The following is a 23,940-nucleotide window of genomic DNA, read 5'->3' as shown; positions in this document are numbered from 1 at the left end:
CTCTTAGGTCCTGCTACATTCTAGATACTCTAGTACCTGGGGGGTATCGTTCTTTAACTGATGATAAGTGATTACTTATGGCAGAAAATTAGCACTTTGGACTCATAGCAAATTAGCATTTTGTCAACATTTTAATGTTTGTTCTCATTGCACCTCTAAATTTTTTGTTAGATAATGTGCGGCCATGTTTAGTTTTTTTCATTCCATTGTCAAAGATCGCCAGACAATATATAGACAGTCGCCTCTCAGGGCCGCATCATTATTAGAGAGCAGACAGACTGTCTGGCCTCTGTTTATCAGAAACCCCTCCCATCTTCTCCCTTCACTCATCCTTTCTCGGCTTTATCCCACCAAATGGAAGGGTTGTGGCGTACTGGGAGTCTGAGGTTCTCGAGAATAAACACTTCAGCGATTGTGGGTCGCCTTGCTTTTCTACCCATATGCTATTCATCTTGCCCCACCATGTCTTTTGACCTCCAGCTTCATCCGAGCTCGACTGTGCATCACCGCTTACGTAACGTGGCCAGGGCGCAGAGGCGCATTAGGCTGTTTGTGTCTGATTCGCCAAGCGCCGGGGTGGGAATGCAATGCAGAAATATTTTTTTTCATGAAATGAACATCCTCGTACATTCATTGTGCTTGTTTCTGCTCCCTGTTGTAAAGGTACTGTGAATACAGGGACTGCTGCTCTGAAATGAGACTGGCATCGGGGGCGGGGTTAAACAGTACAGGCTAATAGCATGATTACTGGTATTAATTTGGGACGGATTGCAGGATCGGATCCCCAGTCGCGGGTATTAGATCGTTTTTTGCCCTTGTGTGCGCTTCGACGTGCTTGTGAATGAGTCCGTGTGGCTCGGGCGCCAGAGGATGGGCGCCACGTTTACTGTCATCCTCTCTTTCTCTGGCTTTCACAGAAAAACTGACATTTGGGCCAGTGTCTCTCAACTCTGGTTTTTGTTCCAACCCACATATCGTCACAATCTGCCCCACTCATTAGTAGGCCATTATGTGACACATGAGCTTAATTAAAGTATAGGGCTGGAGTAAAGACTCTTTGGCAGACGTTCCTCCAGGACCAGGGTCGGGAAACGCTGATTTAGGCAATGGCAGTTGCAAAAAATAAAAGTCCCTGGTTGTGGTGGAGCCAGTGGCCATTACAAGTGGTCAACACGTCTGAAGTCATTTTGAACTTTTGGAAGTTTTTTTTTAATGTACAGTCTACAATAATCCTGACTAGTGCCTGAAGTTTTTTCTATTGTTAGGAGAGCACACCTATCCAGGATATCCCAATAACTTGTTGAACCTGGTACATGTTTTCCCTTGGATTTGGTGGTCTAACATCATGGTCACTGCCACCTCATGTAGTTCCATGACCTCAGTACAGCCTCAAATCAGCTTTGGCACACCCATTTGGTTGGTGGAGGTATGCCGCCAAGGTGACATGGCTGGGATATAAAGTATGGTCAACTATAGGTGGAGTGAAAGAGAGAATGAAAAGAAAACCTCATTTTAATTTCCATCATATGATGGCATGAGGTTCTGGGTGCAAAAACAGGGACGAGTGGAGTTTTTTTTTGTTGTTGTTGTTGTTGCAGGGTTTAATTTTCGTCTCTGGGTTTCTCTTTTTCCTGCTCCCTCCAATTCCCATTGACCGGCTAGAGTGTCAGGCAGTTCTGATAGTGTTTCCCTGTCAGACAACCTCTTAACCCCATTACTTTCCCTGGGGTGATTCACGGGGACGTGCCGTGTTTTGCCCCGGCCACTTATCAAAATCAATGTCCTCGTCTCGGCCTCAGCCTTGATACACCTGTATGTATCACTTTTCTTCCTTTTCTTTGCCGAGTTTCAGGGGGTGCACGTTCACGTGCCTCAACTTAAATGCGCAAGTGCACGGCCTTTTCTCATACAAGCCAGCGAGCGAAGTGATGCTTGCTTTAATTCCATTTCTGCCGAGAACTGTGACATATTGTTTACGGTGGTAAACCACTAAATCTCACCTCTCCTTATTGGTTGTAGAATTAACACAGCGCAGCGACCGTGAAAGTGTTTATTAGTCCTGCTGATAGAATTATACAGACAGAGTAGCTTCTTTGTGGAGCAGATCCCGTTGGTCCCGGTGGTTTCCCTCATCACAAGCCTTCCGCACATTGTCTCAGCACCAGCGTTGAAAGACGGTACTGAGTGAGCGGAATGCATTTATTTACTTGCCTACTGTTTTTTTTTTTTTTTATTCCTGTTTTCGCTCATCACTGAACAGCGCACTTAACGGCGCATTCAAATGAGCAGCGGCCCGAACCAATGGGAGCGGTCCAAGCAGCGGTGCATGCAAATTGCATTTCCTCCAGCCGAGACATTATGGAGATGACATGCTAATGAAGCTACCGGCTTTAGCCGAGACTCGCGATGCACTCCTGCTCCGAGTAGATAATCAGGCCCCGATCGGCACACAAACACACCGTGGGCGGCACTCCAGCTGGGAGGCCTCGGCCAAACTGGTGGGTCTTACACTTTATACAAAGTCACAGACACTGGGACGTTGCTGGTACTGATTGCCTGTAATGGCACCATATGTACAGTAACACGCACTTGGCAGGGGTTCCACTCTACACAGTAAATTGACCTTCAGTTTGCACTTGGCTGATGGTCGCTGGTGCTCTTCACCTGCGGTGTGGTGGTGATGGGTGTTACATCAGTGGCATGTTAGATTTACATTTATGGCATTTACCAGACGCCCTTATCCAGAGCGACTTACAGTCAGTAGTTACAGGGACAGTCCTCCCCTGGAGACACTCAGGCTTAAGTGTCCTGCTCAGGGACACAATGGTAGGAAGTGGGGTTTGAACCTGGGTCTTCTGGTTCATAGGCGAGTGTGTTACCCACTAGGCTACTACCACCCTGTTCAGACACACACACATGCACACTCAAAGTGCAGTTTACATGGGTATGACTTAACATTGATAACATGCAGTATAGCAGTCACACAAACACACACACACACACACCGACACACACACTCTTTACTGTTGCCTGATGGTGCAGCTGTTTCATTATTTTACTGAAGTAGGTTCCACCTCAGATCATTCTGATCATTCTGTGAGTTTTTTTTCCCTTCTAGAACCTTTTTGAGAAGGTCAGAAACGTTGGATTTCAATGTTCCCACTTTAGGTGAGCTTCTAAGGTTGTTGATCTATTATAGATCCACTTCACCTGCGCTTGCTTTTTTTCCTCCTCTCTATGTCTTTATTCCTCAGTGTTTCAAGAGCTCACTTGACCTCTCTTCCGCTTTGCTTCAGCTTCTGCTTCTCCTTCTCCTCCTTCTGCCGGAATCCCGGAATCTCGCCTCTGAATCGGGTGTAGCTGTGCGCGTAATTGATTTCTCTTGCTGGGCTACACCTGGCAAATTCGTCTTCTGTACACAACGATTAACCCCCCGCTCTGCATCCCAACCAGGTTCCATTAGTCTGGTTCCAGCACGTTGTAAGATCCGGACGTCACCGCGGTAACAGATGCCGTCGGCTCCCTGTGTTCCTTTGACTCGTATGGCAGCAAAGCAGTGTGTTTTTATTGGCCGATTTTGCTGAGCTTGGGATGAGTCTCTCACTCGCTACAGAAGCACAAAGTGAATTTGAGGTGATTTTTTTTCTTCTCTTTTCTTATTGGAAACGAACATTCTTCAAATGTATGTTTTAAAATGGATTTTAATAGTTAAATAGTATTTTCCACGTGCAAACACTGGTGAGTGGAAAGGTCATAATTGAACTTAATAATTTCCTTCGTTCTGTGATAACTTTATTTTTTATCTTGTAGATCGGTGGAGAATAATGTGTACTGAATATAATCAGTTCGTAACCTCTATCATTCCGAATGCAGTGTGTGTGTGTGTTCACTCTTGCAATTAATCAATATCCCTCCCAAGCATGACTTTGCTGCTATGGTAACGTGCGAGAGTGTTTAGGCTGGGGACATTTATATGGGAGCGGGATGCAGATATGAGCGCACAGTATGGCTTCATAAAGTACATATGTGATTTGAATAGTGTGTGTGTGTGTGTTTTTTTTTGCTGATTTCTAAAAACATTTTTATTACATATTTATGTGCTTGTGTGTGTGTGTCCTGAGTGTGTGAGTGAGAATGTGCAGAATAGGACCTTAAGTGGAAGCGCGTGTGAGTGTCTTAGGTAGTGTCAGGTAGAATAAATTGATGAGGACATCAGTGAATACTATGAGTGTGAGTGTGTGTGTGTGTGTGTGTGTGTGTGAAGGCAGCGGATTATAATGAGAAAAGTGGAGAGAGTGCAGAGAACATTTGAAAGTCTGGGAGAGACGGTGGCGGGTGAGAAGTGTGTGTGCGCGATTTTACAGACGACCAGAGTGATGATGGTACAGTCAATGTCATGGCCTTCATGCATAATTGCTGCTCTTCATCACTGCCAGGCGCTGCCTACTGTAGACATCAGATTAAAATTTCCCTCGCTGTCAGGGTCTCCCTGTTCATTAACTCTCCCCCGGCGCCCGAACTGCACTGTCATCCCCAAACTGCGTTAAGACCCCCACCTCCATCCTCACACCTCCCTCCCACGGCCACTTCCCGTTAATCAACTCACCTCGGCCGGTTCACGCTGTTGGTTGAACGTCCGCGTCTCTGCCGGCCGACCCCGAGTCCGGAATCCAGTCACCTCGCTGCCGGGGGGCGCCGGGCTATAAATAAAGCAGGGGCCGCACGTCAGGTTCGCGGGACGCGAAGGGCTTTGACTCGGCAGCGTTGGCGGCTGTGGGTTATGGAAAGCGGCGCGTGATTCACCGGCCTTGTGGGAGCCATTTGCATGTGAATCAGCGGGAGCGGCAGAGGCAGCGTGGCGTAATGGTGCCGCCATTGCAACATCATAAGCAAGGACCCACAAGCCTTCCATGGATTATACTGGCTGTCTGTTTTTACAAAGTTTTCAGGAATCTAGATGAGATTCCAGTTTCATTTCATATTAGGTTTTAGCTTACGTCACAATAAATTTGTATTAAAATTGTAAAATTGTGATTATAAACATTCATCATCATTGCTGTCAGTTTAATATTTTTAGTAACATGATGCGTAATATAATGATAATCTTTCTATCACAAAATATTTCCCTTAATGATCCTGTTGGTTTAGTTTATCGCTATGCCTCTCACGTGATCCACATTTTACGTACTCAAAATAGAATATACTATTGTGATAAATATTGATGTGGTGGTCTTATGATATTTTGCGAAGCACTTATATTGATAAATGTATATATCTTTATGAGCGTATGTCGTAATATTGCAATTAAATATTAAAGTGAACTGTTGGAAAAGCATATTGCTCAGCCTCATGTCACTTTACCATCTGTTATATTCTATGCTGTCTAAGGTAATGCGAAATTCATTAAATTGGAAAAATGACTTTTTGAAAATACAGAATTTCTTTCTCCTCAACACATCGCTCATTCCAAGGTCTGTCACATGCTGAAATGCATGTAAGGTTTGGAAAACCATTAATTGTTTATTAGGGTAATATAATTTTTTCCCCCGTTTTTTGGACAGTTTACCTTGGTGGAGGGTGGAGGTTGAGTACATATAATTGGCACGGCGAGTCCACATCCTGCAGTGGAGGTGTTGTGTTTATCAGCTTTGTTGTAAATTTCGTTATCTAGCGGATGCTCTTTGCCGATGCAAAGGTGGATGATGCTTCTCGCTGCAACCGACTGTAGCAGAAACCCTTGGGTGATGCAGGACTAAGCAATATGTGCGAATAAACAGTCATCGCTGTGGTTATTACAGTATTTATTGTATAGGAGTTTGATCCAAAATGCCTAGTAGTCCTAGAAAAAAATTTCCACACATACAAATGCAAATACAGATTGTTAGTGGAAGGGAGCGGCTCTCGCTAGGATTTATTTACCGCTGTTAGACCCACTTGATACCCCCTGCCAAGATTTATGTTCTACGTTCTGTATTGAATGATGAGATATGATATACCTATAAGAAAAATAATGAGCTATACCTGAAATTCCCTGGATGACGTTGGGCCAGGGAGAAGCCTCCCTCCACTGATTTTCCCTCGCTTCGTATCTGTCACACATGTGCCAGGGTCCCAGAGAGAGGCACAGGGGAGCTGCCCTACATATGACACAGCATGTCTGGACACGGCCACCCCCATGGGGATTCCCATTGGTCAGACTGTGCAGCCAAAATGAGAGAGAGAGATTGTGTGTGTCTGAGAGAGAGAGAGAGACAGTGTGTGAAGGCCAATTGTAAAATGCGAAACGACGGCGTTATCAGGATGATGTAAAGATGATGAAGGCAGTGTTTCTGCTATGATTTGTGTGTGTTCTAGGTCTGTGGGTAAATGTTGCTTTAGCCAATATACTCTGCATATAGACTAAGTAATAGTAATAATAATAATATAGTGTGGATAATTCATGTTTACAAACTATGGCCCTCAGGATTTTTGAATTGGTTGGAGTTTGATGAATATTTCAGTCGCTCACTCAAGATGTGCTGCAACCTGGAGCGTCTTAAAATATTTATTGTTTACTGCCATGTTTTTCCCCTATGTTTTATAAGCTTATATTTGAGTTAGAGGTGTAATATGTATGTTTTTATTTAATTCAGTTTGCCCTGGCTGGGTATTTTTAATGGGGCAACATAAAACCTGGATACATTCACAATCAAGCACCATCTAGTGGTGCTTTATTATATGAAAGTAAATTCCGATAAGCTTTTGCAAATTCGACTGATGTTAAGTTACTAAAAGTTACTATTACATTTACAGCATTTATCAGACGCCCTTATCCAGAGCGACTTACAATCAGTAGTTACAGGGACAGTCCCCCCGGAGACACTCAGGGTTAAGTGTCTTGCTCAGGGACACAATGGTAGTAAGTGGGATTTGAACCTGGGTCTTCTGGTTCATAGGCGAGTGTGTTACCCACTAGGCTACTACCACTATTATAACGATGACTTATTATTTTGCTGATCAATCATGTCTAACTGCATTGCAGTCCTGATGTTTGAATCCTTCTTAAAGGATTTTAAACTAAAAGGCTGCTGAAAGATAAATCATGTGATTCATGCGTAGCTTCAACTCCTGCCATACTTAAACAGTTGTATGTTTAGTAAATTCTGATCCCAAAAGATACAATATATAATATTAACCTTTTACGCACTTTACAAATCAGGCATATTGGACTATTACTGACTATGTACAATAGTATAGCCTTACCAGAATCCTTCTGATTTTCAGGTTTCACATTATAAAGAGTAAATCCACTTAAATATTGATATGGATATAAATATTGATTGGGAACATTTAAATATTGACACAGACACTATCATATCCCTATAAGTGGAGCTGAGTAATGGGATCAGAATATTAAATTTGACTCCTATTGGCACAAAATCCACTACCATATGCCACAGTCCGGCTCCCAGCCCAGGTGACCATGCCACTGGGTAACCGGCCTCGATCATCACCAGTTGGGTGTGTTATCCGAGTATCTGGGTGTCTGGCTGGTGGTGTTTCCGAGGGCGACTGGATAAACGATAGGCCTGAGTTGCCGTGGCGTCCCGGGGCAGAGGAACCTTAAGTAATTGGTGTGGATTTCATGGCAGAATGAGGGCATGGCTGTGCACCAGTGGCCTGCAAAACCTTGTGACGGAAAAAAAAATTCCGGCTCTGAAATCTGGTGAGGAACCTGCCAGCAGCTCTTTTTGGCACCGCAGAGACCAAACCAGCCACACTGGAACAGCTGTGTTATGGGTGATAATGAAGGTCAGAACCCTAAAGGTCACCTTGTCATTGGAAAAGGGTGCCAGAGTAAATCAGGGAGTGAAAAGAGTGTAGACTGCTTATTTGCTTCACTGTTGCCTGAGGTGAAACACCCACTAATTTAACGGCAGCACGCTCCCGGAAGATTGAAAATGCGCCAAAGATGGTGGAGGGCTGCTGTTGTTGAGACGTGTAGAACAAAACAAGGGAAATGTATTCTTTTATCTAGAATTCCAAATATATATTGTTGATTATATGATGGCATTTGAAGAACCAGTGTGTGTAGATTTACGATACTTGGGTATCACCTAACATTAATCATAGTATTAATGAATCACATTTTATTCCTTAAAGGATGTATTCATATATGATTGTATGTTTTAATGATGAATTCAGTTTTCTCACCATTTTCCATTTTGCTTTGCTTGTGTTACAATTGTGTTACAAAAAAAGATAATGCGTCATTTTTATTGAAATCTAATGCTCCAAATTGTTGTTGGATATCTCTACTCTGTGGCAGTTATTAAGAATGCAAAGCTAGAAACATATTAATTATTTTGTAGCAGGAGAAAGTGAAGTTTGTTTGGTGAATCTGTTTTATCAGCGTCGCCTCTTTTTACCTTCATGGCTGCTCTGTTCACTATTGTCATCATCAAAAAACTATAAAAATGAACATATGTGAATGATAAGAAAGCTTCAGGACTGTTGGAAACCGTCCCCGTTGTCCAACTTGAGGTGGTGGAGAGAAGACAAGAGTAAAATGCTGCCGTCACAGGAAAAGCTTTGGAGAGACTCAACTTTTCACAACTTAATTACATTACTTCACGTGTATATACACAGCGGTTATATATGTAAAAAAATAAATAAATAAATAATAAAAAAAAAATATATATATGTTATATATATTTTATGTTATATATATGTTATACACACACACACACATATATACATATATGTGTGTGTGTGTGTGTGTGTGTGTGTGTGTGTGTGTGTGTGTGTGTGTGTGTGTGTGTGTGTATATATATATATATATATATATATATATATATATATATGTATATGTAATGTTACTGCAGCCATTTGTGTCCTTGTTCAACAGTTTAATCCTTGCAATAAATATGAGGTAAGGTCAGGGCTTCCATTTTCTGTGGATCTCTTGTATTAGGCGAGGTTTCTCTTCCTTCCTCTTTAAAGAATATTTAGATGAACTTGTAACTTTCTTATTGTCGAACGTGTGTACAGAATCTACCACAGAGTGAATAAAAAGGTTGTATTCATAGTTGGGGTCCTAGTGAACCAGAATTGATCTCTTCATCGATGGTAACTTGAAAGCACGTTGTAAGTCACTCTGGATAAGGGCGTCTGCCAAATGCTGGAAATGTAAAATGTAAATGTAGCTTTGACACTAATTTGTATTCATCTTGGTTACCTTGAAATGAGTTTTTTTTTCTTGGTCCAGTGGAGAGAGAGAACAAGCACGCTGCTTTCACACTTCTCGCCTCTCTGGTGTACAGAGCAGGGAAACTGCAGATCTGGGACGTTAACATCGCCCCCATCCCCTGGCGAGCAGCTGTGTGCCGCGGCGGTGCTGTGCAGCGTCGCTGCCGCGGCGCCTTTTAAAGGCAGTAGGAAATTTACAAGTGGTTTACACGCCGTCGCAGGGCCAGCGCAGCGTGCGGGGCCTTGTTTCCGCAGCCGCGGCCTGTAATTGAGCCGTTCCCTTGGAGCAGGCCTGTCCCGCTTCGCCGAGCTGCCCACATGAAGGTGACCCGCGCTTTGTTTTCTCCCCTTGTGTCACACCGCGCCCGTGCCAGTGTTAGCTCACCCGTACAATAGATCAATTTAGCCTGTCAAGAGTGGACCCTTTCACCTTAACCACGTCTGATTATTCTGCTGACGCCCTTCACATTATTCTGGAATAATGTGAGGCTGGGAGATTCCTGTAATGGTGTTTTTGTGGTCGGCATCGCAGGGATTTTAAAGGTCACAGGGTTGTGTGACTAGATTGTGTTTGCTGTGGTTATTTTGTACTTTTCCATTTTATATATGTGAGCACTAGCAGTGACCTTTGTGAGATTTTTACATATACATTTTAAAACAATGTCAAGTATAAATGAATCCAATCATTCCGTAAAGGTCAGCGCTGCGTTATACCCGGGTTCTGTGTCCGTGTTTGTGGCTCTAGAAGAGAAATACTCAGGAAATTTGGGACTGGGATCAGGGGGGTTAGTCATGAGTCTTTATTAGCCGGCGAATTAGAGCAAACACACAGTGGTGTAACAATGGGCCTATGAATCCATTTGCTGTTTTATTATATCAGAACTATTTTTTATTTATCAGTAGTGTTTTAATAGATACACATATACCATAAATAACAAAATATATATATGATTATAAATCCTATAAAATGTATATACAGCTGAACTTATTTCTTACTGGATAGACCTATTTTAGTGGTGGGCCGTTATCGGCGTTAACGTGCTGCGTTAACGTGAGACTCTTATCGCCGCTAATCTATTCACAAAGTTGGGTTGGGAGCTGGGTCTATACTACGCAAGCTATGATGACCGAGTCTTCGAACTGTGAAATTACCACATCAAACGTGACGTGGTAACATGGATGCAGCTATGAAGCCGCCGGGTTTGCTTCAGGGAAAATTTATTTTTAAGAAGCTTCCCAATGGAAACCTTGACAAGACTAAGGTTGTTTGTACCTTGTGCAAAGCGGAATTAGTTTACTGTAGGAGTTCTTCCAGTCTCAAGTACCACATAAACACAGAATTCAAATGAGCCATTTTAATCTAGATTAATCTAGATTAATTCCAAGATTACAGTGAGATTAATCTAGATTAAAAAAATGTACCTATGCCCACCACTAATATATATATACACACACACACACACACACACACACACACGCACACATATATAAACTGAAATACAAAAAATACAATAGTCTTGAGATAATGTAACTGATTTAAACATTCAAAGTTACTATAAAATAAGTAAAATAATATTAATGTAGGCACAGTTTACGTGCCATGTTGGTGCGGGTTTCTTACAGGCTCTCCAGTTTCCTAACCACTCCAGCTGGATTGTTGACTCTAAATTGGCCATGTTTGTGTGAATGTGTTGGTGAACGGTTTGTTCATGTCCTGACCCATTTCCTGGTATGGGCTCTGGCGGCTGCGACCCTGCTTAAAATTCAGCGGTTATGGCTAGTGAGAGTAATAACGCTTTTAAGTCAGGATGGGATGAGGTAGGAAATCCACAGCAGTGGTTCGCAAAACCCTACCTGGTTTGCTGAGTTCTGTTTATCATCATCATGTTGAAGAAGGTGTTAAAAAATTAAGAACTAGATTTCTGAAATGAAAAAAATATATAAAGAGCATGCAGACATTGCTGTATAACTATACATAACATGCTTAAAATTTTTGCTGCCTACACAGTGGAGTGTAGAGAGCTTCAGAGACCAGTTTGCTTAATGAGTGACGAAGCCCGAGGGGCAACTGCTCTTGGCGTGTGTTGCTGTCCCAGTTTTGATTTGCTCCTGGAGTCGTTTCCTGGAGGGTAAGGCTGGGAAGATGTGGTGTGCCGGGTGGGAGGGGTTGTACCGTGTCTGTTATCCTACTGATACATTAATTACATACTGTTCTCCTTCCATGTTATCTTTCTGCATATTTCATCCAGATGACATGCTCAGTTTACTTATTCTATGCAAAAACATTATATATATACATTATTTATATATACACACACACACACATATGTATATAAATAAAATGTGTGTGTGTAATCACTTGTTTAGCACTTGTTGGCCCCTTTGCCTTCACTCTGCGGTCCAGCTCACCCCAAACCATCTGGATTGGGTTTCGGTCCGGTGACTGTGGAGGCCAGGTCTCCACTATTTGTTAAGTACATAACTCCACATGTGTTCATTCATAGTGTTGAGGCCTTCAGTGAGAATCTACCAATGTATTGTAATGAGACAAGCGCAATAATGTTGAAAACCTGTGTGTGTTGCAGAACGTAGGACCCAAGTTCCAAAAACACATTTATTCTTTAATTAGACAAACAAACATCAATTTGATGCTTGGGGAACGTGGTAACGGGAACAGCAAAGGCCACTCTCACACAAGGAATTCATGCACCCCAAGCTCCACCTGAACGACAAGATAACAACAGAATGTACGAGTAATACTGAGTGCCCACACTCTGGCCAAGACCAGGTCTATGACTTTATCATAAAGAAACCAGATCGGCAGCCGGAAGGCTCATATAGTGACTTAAACAGGTGCATGGCCTGCACTCTCAGCCCGTACACCCTGTACACCAAACTCCACCGTGTTAGACATCATGTAAACTGCTTCTGTATGGATACAGATAATAGGCCAAGGAATAAAAAATGAAGAATCCATTAAAATGCTAAGTTGTGCATTCATATTAGTGTTCATTGTCATATAAGGAAGCACCACTAGAATTGTAGACATGCAAACGTGCAATTGTCACTACTTCATTTAGCAAACAAGACCTGTAGATATTATATATCCCATAATTTGCATGTTTCAAAACTGTAATGCCTCATAAACACTCTAAAGTAATTGTGCTGTCTCCCTAAATGTGTACATTTAATTACAATATCGATTTTGCACTGTGCTATGAGTGGAATGTGTGGTTGGTTGGAACTGAGTGGGCCGGATCAGGTGACCAGTGTTGGGTGACGTGGTCACACGAGTCTTGTTGTCATGTGTGTGTGTCTGTGTGTGTTTGCCAACCCCCCCGCCCCCCCCCCCACTGCCACTCTTGTCAGTCACATGTCAGCGGGCTGATGACAGGCTAGCAGAGTCATGTTGCATTAGGGCCGCGCTAATGACGAGTGATCTTGACGCCAGAGAGGGGCGGGGCAGCCATTTCAGCCCCCCGGCCCGACAGCCTTACACGGGAAACGCTGGCAAGCGGCGCGCTTACAAATGATCGCTGTTTTCCGACCGCGTCTGATTGCTCCAAAAATAGCTCTTTCATAGAACATTAAAAAAACATTTCACCTGCTGTTCAGCACCGCCGCGCCGAGGCAGTTCGAGACAGCTTGAAGTCTGACGGCCGAGTGTGCAGTCGCGGTGACATTAAGGATGAGCCACGCACGCAATGCTGTGTACATATATGTATATATATTAATTTATTTTGTTGAATGTATGAATTTATTTGCGCTCACAATGATTTGTCTCGTTACGAGCAAGCAGGAGAATTAATTAATGCCATTAAATGAAGCATGCACCCTCGCCCAACCCCCCCTTACACACACACACACACACACACACACACACACACACACCCCGTCCTTCCATGAGCCTCAGTAGCTGCGAAGTGAAGTGAGGAGGAGGGAGGGATGGAGGGAGGAAGGGAGGCCTGTTGGGGTGCTGGCTGATGGGTTTTGTTATTTGCCATGCGAGCGCTCTGAAGCGTATTGTTCAGGCTGCCGAGAGAAGGAGGGATAATCCAGGTCAGAGAGAGAGAGAGAGGGTGGGTGGATGGGTGGGGGAGAGGATGGAAAAGGTTAGAGTGACGAGGGCTCCATTATTACCGTAATTACCGTCAGCGTTGTCGTGATCGCTGCAGCCGCTACGCCTGAGCCACGGTCGGATGGCGGCGGCGGCGCTGCAGCCTCCAGTGTGGGACGAGGCTCTGCTGGCTCTGTAGAGCTGTGCGAGTGTATAAAGTGCAGTTGTGCGATTTTTGTTGCTTGCGTATACAAGAGCTATATTAGATGTAGCGCATGGGGCTTGTTCCCTGATGTCCAGTGAAGTATGCTGACTTAAATAGATAGATAGATCAAAATAGAAAAGAACAAAGTACTGCTTGCTGGTTACCCGAGTAGCTACCCATTTTTGTTGGCGCGCAATTTTTCTTTTTGTCACCTGATCATGAATTTTAGAATGAAATAATTAATATTGGAGGAGCCCTCTTGCACTTCCTCATTATGCAGCATTGCCAGATGCTTGATAAAAACATTTTTAAAGGCACTGGAACACACAAGTATTTAACAGTAATTCCTATTTATGCTCAACGTACTTTTTCAAAATATCCTGTCAAAAGTGGCCCAACCTGGCAACACTGAGCACACTTTTCCACCATAGAACCAATCCCGCAAGTTTTATTGAAGAGCTCTGCCTGGTGAACTGGTGACTCTGAACACACCCTTTCACAATATCTTCTCCCAAGACTAATTAAAACCCTGATTACAGAGCATCAGATATTGTGGGTTTTTAATCCAATGTATTTAAAATATATTTGGGCCAACATGGTAATTATGTCAGAAACGTGTGTGTGTGTGTGTGTGTATGTTTGCTGTGCCACAGGCTAAAGCCACTCAAGAACAATTCAACTGCAATTCAGCTGACCTGCTTTTCCCCGGCTACGGACCCCCTCTCATTACCTGGTGTGATGTTTCATTTAGGGCCTGTCATTCATCTTTTTCTTTTTCTTCCTGACTCTGACCCTCTCCTCCTTCCACCTTCTCCCATGCCTCACCCTTCTCTCTCTCTCTCCGTCTCCTACTCTTAATCTCTCTCTGGTCCGACTGTCGAAAGTAGGTCTCTGGCAGCTGCATCACTGTTGACAGCCATATGCAGAAATGCGCTCGGCATGTGAAAATGGGGCATATATAAAAATACTTTGCCATTTATTAGCGCCAGGACACAATAAAAGGCAGACATTTATTTTGGAATGAGGCCTGGCTGATCCTGACATTTTTCCTCATCTGTATTCCTTATCAGATCAAACATTATGTCCTGGAGATGCTTTGTATATTTCTACCATATGTTTTATTGTCAGTTATTGCCTATAAGCTTGGATGCCACATTTGTATGTGAACTGTTACCAAAAAGTGCATGTCGATGTGGTGGTAGGGATGGTAGTGGTAGTAGCCTAATGAACCAGAAGACCCCAAAGCCACAGGTTCAAACCCCACTTACTACCATTTTGTCCCTGAGCAAGACCCTGAGTGTCTTCAGGGGGGGACTGTCCCTGTAACTACTGATTGTGTGTCGCACTGGATAAGGCCCTCTAATAAATGCTGTAAATGTAAATGATGTAAGAACTGTCAGTGTTAACACATACATAAAGTTGGTGGGTTAATTACGCTCTATATTAAAATGCATTATAATTAGGAGTGGGCATCAGAGAGAATCCTACAATATGATCTATATGTTATGTAATTGTAATGCCTTTGTGTCATGATGACATTGGGACATTGTCTGCAGGGAGCAGCACACTAACTGGTCATTAAGGATTAATTAGTAGGCAGCTCATTTTTTTCAAAATTTTGCTCATAGTCATTGCCACGAAAGGACCATTTATTAAGCTGTTATTAAAGACCTGCTATTGGGACCATATTATTTGAGCTACGCAATTGTTACAGATGCACAGAGGGGTTCTATTTTTATTTTTAATAAATCAAATTTATCTTTTAAAATGAGAGCTCTCCTTTCATTTCTTTCCTTTTTTCCCTGCTTGAATGCGCACAAAGTTCTGTTTATTGCAGCAGTTATCCCCTCAGAACCAACGTGACTGTGATTAATCACTGCGTTTTTTTATCGTCTCTTCTCCCATCACGCATCTCCATGCAGCAATGCAGTCTGGGAAGCAAGAATGACTCCCTCCCTTTATCACTATAGAAGCAAGCACCGATTTTTACAATTACCTTTTAATGTTTATAAAAAAAAGGCCCTTCACTCGGCCAAACGCAGCGGCAAGCTTGTGTTGTGTGTGTGTGAGTGAGTGAGTGAGCGTGCGAGCGTGCGAAGATTAATTAGCTTTTACCAGCGGCTGGGATCAGTGGGTGGAGTCTGCCCAGCACTGCGGCGAACGGCGGGTTCCTCCTCGGCGTTCTGCTCGTCCCGCTGTTTGTTGACTTGGTGGAGGGGGGTGGATGAAGGGACGAAACTGGGGCTGGGCTCGTCCTGACCGAGCGTTTGATCTCCGCTCGTACACCACCCCTCTCCAGGGAGCAGGGTGGGGCGCAGGGAGCCGGGAGGAAGCCCACACCCCCCCCGTTCCAGGCTACATGTGAACGCTGTTTGATATGTGAAGGTCGTACTCTTGCGGCATGTTCCCCGTCTCCTTTATTCCACCGGCTTCTCCCTCCCTCTCTCTATCCCTCTGTCTCTTAAATGTCTATCGCTGTGCCCGTCTTACCTGTTGATTTGGTGTAAAGAAGCTCAGACTCAACAGCCTCCCCTAGTGACAGGCCTTCAAACTGCCTATTTGTTCCTGTCTAAATGCCGATCCTGAAATCCATTCATTAATTCATTAAAAAAGAACATTTATGGCTACTGGTGATGTCTTTTTTTTCTGTACTTTTTCTATGTGAGTGTGTGTGTATATACATATATATACATACACACACACACACACACATATATATATATATATATATATATATATATATATATATATGTTTTTTATGTTTTATGTAAGAAGCCTTTTTTATGTTTCTGTGAATTTTAGCACTATGTTTTGCAAGATTGTCCCATGAATATCCCGTATTTCGAACTGTCACAGCATCATCCGTACACTGTAATAGATCAGTGGTGTTGTGAAAGATCAGTGATGTTTTTTCAATGATATTTTGGTTATTATCGGGTGGACCCGTTAAAAGTATTAATGTAGCATTTTGAGAAGTTTCACCCTGAACATCTTGTTTTGTGAACCCCCATCATCGAGAGGTGTGGAATCACCTCACTGAAAATGAAGCTGGTAATCGCTTTAAGCGGGAGATATAAGCACACGCTGGGGAATCTGCAGAAAGGTTCCGGAACGGAGTAGTCTGAGCTGGAAACTTGCCTCGCTGGGGCCTGAGTCATAAGATCTCCCAGGCTACCGCTGACAGCGCTGACCTCCTCCTCGTTCCACCCTGGTACCCTCGTCCGCTTGCTGTCTCCCTCTCCGAGGCTGTGCGTGGTGAGTCACGTGACCCTGAGCGGGGTGAGCCGGGTTGGGCCATTGGAGGAATGCAGGGCGGGGCTCTCACAGTGTTCACACCGGGCCGGCTGTGTTTTGATAGGTGTGTGTCATGTAGCACAGGCAGATTTTGGGAGAAGGAGCGGGGCTAAAAATGTCTCTTCCCACTTCGTTTTTAACTTGCGCATGAAAGTACGCTGATGTTAAAAGTCCAATTATGTCTGTATATGATTTTTTTTTCTAAATTCTAAATGCTTCTAATGCTACTGATGAATAATTCATAATTACTTTTAGTTAGTTGTGTAGCAGACCATATATAAAATATATTCCCAATTATACCCAATATTTATTTACAGTAGTTAAAGGTTTTATGTTGACCTTGACCTTTACCAAGATTTGACACGTAAAGATGTGGATGATTGGATGTGCTGAGTTTGAGATGAGTTTGGATAACAATATTTTCACTCGTAGCTGAAATTATGTCCATTCGAGTATGCTGGGCTGGGCTGGGAGTCAAAACCAGAGGTCATTGCTCATAGTAACTCACAAACCACTTTGTCATGGGTCTTTGACAGGGTTTTGATTAAGATTGAAATAGAAACATTTGCAAAACAACTGTGTAAAATTGTATTGTGCACATATTACTGTTTGTGTGGGGATGTTGTAGTTTATTTCTCACAATTTTTTACACGTCCTGTCAAGCTGTCAGTTTGTTCTTGGTTTCATTTGTAATTTATAATTTTCTTTTATGCCTTTTATGATCCAGAAAAAAACCTACATGTTTTCTACATGTGTTTTCTACATATGTAATTCTGAATGTTCGGAATGATCCAGATGATTAAAATATCTGAAATTTTCACTTTGAGATTTAGGATTGCAAAAGGGATGAGAATGAAAGTACTGCTCTGTAGCAGATTTCTCCACCCTCTACATCCCATCAGATCACCTGATCCGATGGGACCCAACATCTCCGTCACACTGGGCGCTTCTGCACCGATTTCTTTTGCTAAAATTGAGATCGGAGGTCCCACGTGCAGGGAGGGTTCTTACACACATACAAAGGAATGTAATGAAGTGTGATTTCATCTGTCGGCAGCTAAAGTGGCCGCTGCCAGCAGTCGTCAGTGCTGCAAATTTATTTCCCCTCCTCCCCTCCACCATGAATGTAGACAAAAGGACCGCTCCACCTAATCTGACAGTGGTATTATTCACGTAGAATTGCCCTGACGGAAAGCGAGCGCCGCGCCTACGAACGAGCTGGCTGCCCATGATTAGAGACTTAGCCGCAGCGGGGACCAGTAATGTCTCGCGCTTCCCATTGTGTGTGTGTGTGTAATCTGCGCAGTGAACGCTGGACCTGATATTTATTTGGCGTGGAGAGCATTAGGTGTGTTGGGAAAACAGTCATTTTGTAATGGACGGCCGTGGCGGATTTGGGTGACCTTAACAGGTGACCTCCGTCGGCTGTAGCTCAGTCAGTGGATCAGCAGGTGTTCGGGAGCATGTGGAACCGACTCTGGATAGTTACCCTGGCCAACCGACCACAGGGATAGTTACCCATAACCCCTCTCTGCTGCATTTCCTGCGATGGGCCAGCTTGCCCGCAGACACGGATGCTGGAAATAGCTCCGGAGCGTTGACCTCGACTCACCGGCTACGGTTCCTCGGGGGTTGGGGATGATGGTTGTTGTGCAAGGGGGGAGACTCTGCCCTTCAGAGGTCAGTGTAACCTCCAGCCACGTAGCCTGGTGAATTTAGCATGTTGTTTCCTCTCGGTTCCGGGGAATCTGGAGTAGATTTACCCTCTGGAGGGGCGACGTGCCCATAAACCCAACAGCAGCATTTTCTCTTCCTCTTTCGATAGTATTATGGCTTCACCGTTAACAGCTAATGCTTTAGGCACTAGGATCGATTTCCAGCTCGGTAGCGGCCCAGCCCCCATTGGCCGGATCGAGCCCCCCGGCGATTCTATGCTGCCACATTGTCCGCGATACACCACCAGACCTCAGCAGCACCATCCAATTATCACTTTGTTGTGCTTGGAAGCCATCGAGACCCGTGATGCAAAGTGCCTGGCAAAGTTACGTGATGACGCATGTGGCATGGCTGTTTCATCAGCTGGATGTGGCACGATTCAGTTCGGGAAGTGATTCCAAAGCATCCAAATATAGCAAATGCTAAATGAATTTTAATCTAACTGGAGCTCCATTGAGAAGGTAGGTCTAGGCCAGTGGTTTCCACATGTTTTCTCCAGGGCCTCATCATTGTGACACATGTCCTATGCTTCCAAACTGCACTGGAATTTATATTTAACATAGAAAATGAAAAATGAAAATCACCTTTATGGGGGAATTATTATTATTAAATATCTAAAAGTTCTATCCTGCAACTGCATTTTTTCCCCTCCACACTGGGAACCCTGCCAATACATCACTAAAAATATATATTCTTTTTTCCTAGTTACATAAATTCTAACAATGTATGATATAATTTGTGATTTGTACAAACATATATTTTTGTATTCTTTAATATTCATGTTCTGGTGGTCTTATACCCCCTTACAGTTTATAAACAGGGGGGAAAATGCCCATGCACAAAAACATATGCACAAAATATGAGCCGCTAAAGAGCTGACACAACACGGACTGGTGCGGATTGCTAACAGTTTCTTTTTAGGGTAACGAAGAAGGTCTCATTGCTATTCAGAATAAGCAAGACTCCTGTCCGGGCCTGTTTGAAACTGGGAGTCATTTATCTGTCTGACCAACACGAGGGCGCTCCAAACAGCAATCCATTTCCAAAGGGTGCTTAAAAGGAGTTTATTAACGAAAAATAAATTGGGTCAGCAAAAGCTCCCCCTGCCGAGCGCTTCTTTAAGGAACCTTAGGAAGATTTACCATATATTTTCATGTGGAGTAAACTGTGTCTTTGGGAATCATAATGAACTTTTTTTGAATCAATGCTTTGAGAATAGAAATGTGGACTCGTTGGCTGATGCTATTGTACATTTATAGACATAGTTTTTCAATGACCCTTCTATCTCATTGTTTCTAAGGAGGTCAAAATGAATGGGATGCCTATGTAAGCTCCATAATGATATTGCTCGCACTGATGCAATGTTTTGTTCATTAATGTGCAAAAATTATGTTTTGCAGTTAAAATCGCATTCAATTTTGCACTTGTGCGATTCACTTGTGAGATTCAAGAGGGATCGTTTTATGTGCAGAATATGTCACAACTGTGATGCCATACAGTATGCTGGTGCACTGTCCATCACACAATCAAAGCTACATGCTAGGTGTCTCTAATAGAAAGTAGCCAACTGGTTTATCTTTCTGCATTTTGCAGCTGTGCCATGACTCTCTGTTTTTTATTCTCCTCACTTCTCACTTCCAGATGGAGGTTGAAGCGTACCTCTCTTTCTGCCGCGTCACATGGGTAGACGATGAGCACAGCACTAATTATCTAAAGAGCCGCCGAGGTTTCGGTGCTGGCAGGTCTTCAGAGCGGAGAAGTCCTCCCCCCCTGGCTGCTGCTATGCTCGGCGACCACCGTCTTTGGACGGATGAGTCTTTTTTTGTGTGATTGGCATCGAAAACCTTTTTTCCTTTTGCTCATTTTACACAATCTAACAAGCATTTTGCTTCGCATTGTATGCATTTCAATTTCTGTCCGTCACAATTTTCTTTTTTTTATTCCAGTCTGAATCCATTTTAAGACAGATCTATTTTCTTGACGTTAGTTCTACCACAGCCAGCTGCCTTCATCCTTCCTATCTGATACCTGGGCTACTTGCGGTTCTGGTGCTGCTACATCTGCCACTCTCCACGGTGCTGAAAACCTAAAGGAAACACCGTCCGCTGCTGTGGCTGTCCGTGGTGCTGAAGCTTCATTCAGCACAGCAGGACAGTGGTAGAAAACGATGACCCACATTTTGGAAGCAGGGCAAATCAGTGCAGAGGCCCAGTCCATCGAGAGCCAGTGGGGTGATGGATGGTTCCGTGGATCCTCTTAAAATGCTCAGCTCCATAAGTGCTTCATAGCTAGTGGAAATCAAGTAGAAATTGAGTAGGGAGTTACTCTCTTCTTAGCCATGTGTGAAATGAACCAACGCACTGACGCATCGTGTGTCAAAATACACTTCATGTTAAATGCAGAGGACACATTTTGCTGAAGATATTTGTGATTATATAAAAAATTTTAGTAATTCCTAGATTCAAAGTAATATCTATATGTCATGTTTGTCTTGTGCAATGTTCCCTGGTCGTGTTCACCTGGTGTATATTTATATAATTGTATAAAACTATCCTGTTCGTGTCTGTTCACCGTCGGGTCATTGTGCGTGTTAATGTTCCCTTGTCTCGTGTGTAGTTTGTATTAAACCCCTGTTGCGTGAAATCGTGCGAATGCGTCCAGCCCACCCGTGACACTATACATTTAATGTAAATTCCAACAATGTTCTATAACTCTTCTTTTAAATCATGTATAAGGTGTGGCTTACTTTCTGCTGCTGGTCCAGCAAGGGGCGGGGCTTGCATCAGAGGGGATGTGGGGTGTGGATGTACTTTCTAGTGACTTGTTTTTTTTTTTTTTTTTTTTCGTTTTTTTCATGTCCACTGATGGTTTGACGTGTAATCCTCTTCCACTGATCGCTCATCTCCATCTGGTTCAACACCATGCGCCACTGAAACACACACACACACACACACACACACACACACACACACACACACACACACACACAGACCCCAGGCAGATTTTCTCTTTGTAGATTACCTCCCCATGGCCAGCAGTGGCACAGCTGTACTGGATGCCACCCCACCAGAGCAGTTGTCTCGTCTCTTTCAAAAAATCCAGAGGCCTGTCCCTCTTCTTTTTTTTTTTTCTTTTTGCACGTCTGCCCTTTAAAACCCAGATATCTGGGACATTAACACACACTTTGACAAGCGGGGCTTTGCCCTGCCCATGTTTTTAATCCCATGAAGATTGTATCATTTTTTTACCTTCCCTGAAATCCCTGCTGAAGGCTTGGACAGTCTGGGCGCTTTTTATTTTTTTGGATGGATGTGTAATGCGTGTCAACTGGCATACTTTTTTTCTCCTTTTTTATTCTTATAATGCACAGAGTGGCAGCGACAGAGATTCTGAAACGTGGGGAAGGGTGAGCGGCTTTCTCGGCCCGCACGTGCCTCAGGAACATGTGTTGCCCATCTGCCGTCCTCAAGTCCTCAAGTCCTCAAGTCCTCAAGGCAAAACTGCCCCTTTCCCCCTGACCAGCGTCTAAATGTAAATAGGATCGTGTTTTATGGAGGGACGTTAATGCGCTCAGCTGGAAGAAAGCAGTCCCCGGCTCACCGCGGGTCCGCACCGGAAAAATTAAACCATGCCGCTCCTGTCGTCTGATCCCAGCTCGGCGGTGCCGCGGCGGGGTGCCAGGAGCGATGAATAAGTGGCCAGTAAATTATGCCAAGTGGGGAGGCGGGGAAGAGAAGTACATTTACGAGGTTCTGATGAAGCGTGTGGGTCTGGGCCTCGGCGCCGTGACCCCGTTTCCCCTGCTGCGCTCCTTATCTGTACGGCACCAACGGAGCTGGCCGACCACCAGTAACTGGGCGGGTGTGATTGGCACGTGCTGGTGGAGAGCTGCAATTAAAATGCATTTAATTTTTATTTTAATCACACGCTTCATTTCGAAGGGACCTTAACTCACTTTTAGAATTTTATTTTGTTCCGGATACTTAGAGGAAAGGAATGAAATGCAGTTTATTAAACGATACAAACAGCAGTCTACATGTGCACAGGGGATAATTATGCATTTCATTATTAAGAGGGTGGTAGAGAAAAATAATGTGCATCTTGTATAAATCACTACCAGTCAAAATGTTTCTTTTTCAAACTATTTTACAAATTTTGACTCTCTTGGCTCATCTCAAGAATATTAGCTTAGACAATGTCAATGATGAAATCATTTATAATACCACTGCCATTTATAATATGATCACTTCATTGATTGTAACATGGAAGCACGTTGCAAGTCGCTCTGGATAAGGGCCTCTGCCAAATGCCTTGAATGCAACCGTAAAATAATACCACTATGCGAGTAGGTGGTTGGGTCCACAAAAAAATGTTTCATTTACATCTAATAAGTCAAAATCTAATTTAATCAGCAGCACAGAATGTTGAAAACAGAATGTTGTGTGTTCTGTATGATGTAGACCTTTGACCTTGTTCACGTTTAGTGTTTTGGCACGGTGTGATGCTGCTTTATAGCACTGACACACACACACACACACAAAAACAATCAGGCCGAGCGTGATGCAGTGTGTCCCTCCCACCCCTCCCCTGGGCGGGTGGATGGGTGGTCAGCGCTTAGCGGGGATTACGGATGATTGGAGTGCTGCTGACGCTCGGGCCGCTCATCCACAGCGGTGCCCGGAGACGCGTTCTGCAAAACCCACACGTTACTGCTGCCTCCTCCCACCGAGGCCCGTGGCTGTTTACACGAAGACAGGAAAGAATTCCCAGTTCGTCGAATAAAATCCCGATTTCTTTTTTTTCAGCGTTGAAATTAGGGTTTTTGGTGGTTAAACACTAATACTTTCTTTTTTTCATCAGATATTTATTTTAATTCAGGCACTGCAGATCCTGCCCTTCCTCTGGGATCACAGTGCATTTGGGGTCACGCTGCACAGTGAGATGATTGCTGGTGGAAATGCGCTAATCCTCGTACTGCGTTAAATGATAAAAACATCAGGAGAACTTTTGTCTTCCGTCTTCTGTAGTCTTCCCAGTTTTTCCCCCTGCTAAACCAACTGAAAACCAGTAAAACCAAGCCAGTATAATTTACACGGAAGACCTCAGATGCACTTTCCAAAAAAAGGTTCTGAGCTACAGAGAGCGAAAACGTTCAGTTCAAAGAGAATAGTGAACTCTGAAGGGAATAACAGAAGAAAAGCTCAACAGTTGACTGGCAAGCTTACGCATCAGTCATTGTGCCTTGGGCCAGATCAAGCGCATGAAACGGATGCAGTCCTTCAAAATATGAATTTTGAAACATCAGCGCAGAATTATTACATTTACGGCATTTATCAGACACCCTTATCCAGAGTGACTTACAATGATTATTTACAGGGACAGTCCCCACCCCCCCAAGTGTCTTGCTCAGGGATACAATGGTAGTAAGTGAGGTATAAAC

General features: G+C 43.6%; 1 protein-coding gene across 20 annotated transcripts in view; it reads left to right on the top strand.

Annotated features, from left to right (window-relative positions):
• The window catches only part of nrxn3b (neurexin 3b), a 200,985-nt gene that overhangs the window by 11,752 nt on the left and 165,293 nt on the right, over positions 1 to 23,940 (top strand). The window lies entirely within an intron of this gene.

Source organism: Denticeps clupeoides, chromosome 14 (assembly GCF_900700375.1).
Source record: "Denticeps clupeoides chromosome 14, fDenClu1.1, whole genome shotgun sequence".
NCBI classification, from domain to species: Eukaryota; Metazoa; Chordata; class Actinopteri; order Clupeiformes; family Denticipitidae; genus Denticeps; species Denticeps clupeoides.
The sequence above is the reverse complement of the archived record's forward strand: the minus strand, read 5'-3'. Positions and strand labels throughout refer to the sequence as shown.